Below are 3,127 nucleotides of genomic sequence, written 5' to 3' on the forward strand. Positions count from 1 at the left end.
TCTGCAGAAACTAAAAGTATGTGTGCAGCTGAAGAAGGAAGCATTGGGAAGTTGATGGAGTGTATCTTTTAAATGTTAGATCAGTTGTTAATTTTAAATCCGAGATGGAAATTATTTTTTCAATAAGCAAAGGTATTATGGGAAAACAGCCAAAGGCAGGTAATGGAGTCCGGCCACAGATCAGCCACGGTCTCATTGAATGGCAGAACAGCCTCAAGGAGCTGAATGGTTTACTATTCCTAATTTATACTCTCCAGTCGCAGTGTGCCAGTATATTTAGGGAGTGAATGTTTAAGGTGGTGGGGCTTTGGGCACCAATGAAGCAATAAACTGTGCCCTGATTGAAGTGAATCTCTTGAGTTACAGATAATCAGTGATGAGGCTGGGTAGCCCCGTTGTCTGTACAATAGATTTGATATGTAGAGTGACACCAAAAACTTGAGTTCAATTCCTGCTTCAGCTGAGGTATTATGAAGGACTCTCTTTCTCAACTTCTTCCCCTCACTTCAGGTGTGGGAGCCCTCAAATTAAATGATCACTTGTTGCCTCTCTCGTTATGGTCTGGTAAGATTATGGTAATTTTGCCTTTACAAGTCATTCAGGCAATCAGAAAATAACTGCACAACTGAAATTGCCTAAAAGAAACTGTGCTGAGCCACTTTCTAGTTTCATAGATACACAAGAGTTCATTTCTAACTAAATTAGCAATGTTTTCCAAATTTTTAAGAATACATCAATTTAGGCTTTGTGCCGAAACATTGCTCAATTTAAGAGCCTCCACAAAAGGGTGTAAAAGCTGCAGTTCACCGTGGTGATTTATTCAGTCTGCAGGTTTGGCCAGCTTCCAGTTTTGAACCCAGTACAAAAAAAATGACAGAAAGTCAAGTTCCACCAATTGTTGTTTTGCAATTCCTCAATGTCCGATATTGTTTTGTTCTATTTTGGGTGAATTGTGTTCACCTTAGTGAAAATTCTACCCAAAAATGACTAAGTTCTTCACATAGATCACCCAACTGGTGAATGGAAAAGAGCAGCAATTGTGTTATGATTGGGCCAACCTCCATTGGAGAGGTAACAAAACAACATGTCGCCAGCTCATGAGTATTTCCAAGGACAGTTCAGAGATGATTCTAGAGATAACAATTGATTACTTCACCTTTCACTTTTAAATTCAACATACAATTGACAACCAAGAGGTAAAAACCAGTGAAAAGAACTTGGAAATGAATGTACTGGTCACAACTGAGCCTTCATTTCGAAGAATACAAGCTGAGTCAGACTGGTATGTCTCAGTTGTGAGTTTAAATATTTTTCTTTTGAGGGGACATTAAATAGTTTCTTTAATCAATTAGTTGGTATAAAAATAGTTGAGGTTAACAGTTTAGAAACCCATATGAGAGAAAGTTGTGAGGTTATGCCTTACTAATTTGAATATTTTTTAGGATGTAGCAAGAAATGGGTAAAGGTGCCCAGTTGACAGGGAGGGGTTTGGGTGGGATGCTTTTCAGAGGGTTGATGTGGACCTTTTGGGCCAAATGGCCTGTTTCCACACTGTGGGAATTCTATGATTCTAAGTACATAGTTTCTTGAAAGTGGAGTTGCAGGTAGACAGGGTGATGAAGAAGGTATTTGGTACACCTGCCTTCATTGGTCTGAGCATTGAACTAAGAATCCCTACAGTGTGGAAACAGGCCATTTGGCCCAAAAAGTCCACACTGACCCTCTGAAGAGTAACCCATCCCCCTACATTTACCCCTAACACAGGCATCTCTGAGCACTATGGGCAATTTAGCTCAGCCAATCCACCTGCCCACACATCTTCGGACTGTGGGAAGAAACCAGAGCACCTGAAGGAAACCCAGACAGACATGGGGAAAATGTATAACCCCCACACAGACTGTTGCCCAAAGCTGGAATTGAACCCGAGTCCCTTGCACTCTGAGGCAGCAGTGTTAACCACTGAGCCACCATGCCACCTAAATACTGCCTATGGCTGTAAAATGCACTGGTAAGACCACTTTCAGAGTACTGTGTAAAATTCTGGTCATCCTGCTCTTTGAAGGATGTTATTAAACTGGAAAGTATGCAAAAAACATTTACAAGAATGTTTCCAAGACTGGAGGATTTGAGTTATAAAGAGAGGCTGGCTTGGTTGGGACTTTTTTCCCCAGAGCATTGGAGGTTGCAGAATGACCTTATAGAGGTTTGTAATATTATGAGGGGCATAGATAAGGTGAATAGCCAAGCTATTTTCCCAGGGTAGGGGAGTCCAAAACTAGAGGGCATAGGTTTAGAGTGAGAAGGGACAGAGTTAAAAGGGACCTGAGGGGCGATGTTTTCACATAGAGGATGGTGCACATATGAATGAGCTACCAGAGGAAGTGGTAGAGGTGGGTAAAATTACAACATTATTGTTTCCCTAAAGGTTATCAGCAGTCCAGATAAATTTTCACAATAACCAGTGATGATCACCAATTTCAGGTTATATTAATTGTACTTAAATTGTACCAGCTGCCATAAAAGTGTTTGAACTGGTGCCTCCAAAAATCTAGAAAGTAGGAGCAAGAATGGGCCATTCAAGCCTGCTCTACCATTCGTCTGTCCTCTGGTCTAATCCTTATGCACCTGGTATTCCCAGGCAGTCTCCCATCCAAGTACTAACCAGGCCTGAGTCTGCTTAGCTTCTGAGATCAGGCATTTGCAGACCAGTATGGCCATGGGTGATACTAAATAGACCTGAGAAGAGTCTGATGTAAGTCTTATGCCCAAAACGTCAATTCTCCTGCTCCTCAGATGCCTGACTGGTGTGCTTTTCCAGCAATACACTCTTGGCCCTGGTCTAATCTGGTGATATTATCACTATACCACTGCCTCCTTTTGCTTTTTTGTTATTTATTCATTTGTGGGATATGGGCGTTACTGGCTGGCCATTGTTTATTGCCCGTCCCTAGTTGCCCTTGCGAAGGTGGTGGTGCACTTCTTGAACCACTACAGTCCACCTGCTGTGGGTTGACCCACAATGTCATTGGAGGTGGAATTCCAGGATTTTGCCTCAGCGACAGTGAAGGAATGATGATATGTTTCCAAGTCAAGATGGTGAGTGGCTTAGAGGGGAACTTGAAGGTGG

General features: G+C 42.1%; 1 pseudogene; it reads right to left on the bottom strand.

Moving 5' to 3' along the window:
- Positions 1-2,612: 2,612 nt before the first annotated feature.
- Positions 2,613-2,722, bottom strand: LOC122555935 (annotated as a pseudogene).
- Between the last annotated feature and the right edge of the window lie 405 nt (positions 2,723-3,127).

This window comes from Chiloscyllium plagiosum, chromosome 1 (genome assembly GCF_004010195.1).
Source record: "Chiloscyllium plagiosum isolate BGI_BamShark_2017 chromosome 1, ASM401019v2, whole genome shotgun sequence".
NCBI lineage: Eukaryota > Metazoa > Chordata > Chondrichthyes > Orectolobiformes > Hemiscylliidae > Chiloscyllium > Chiloscyllium plagiosum.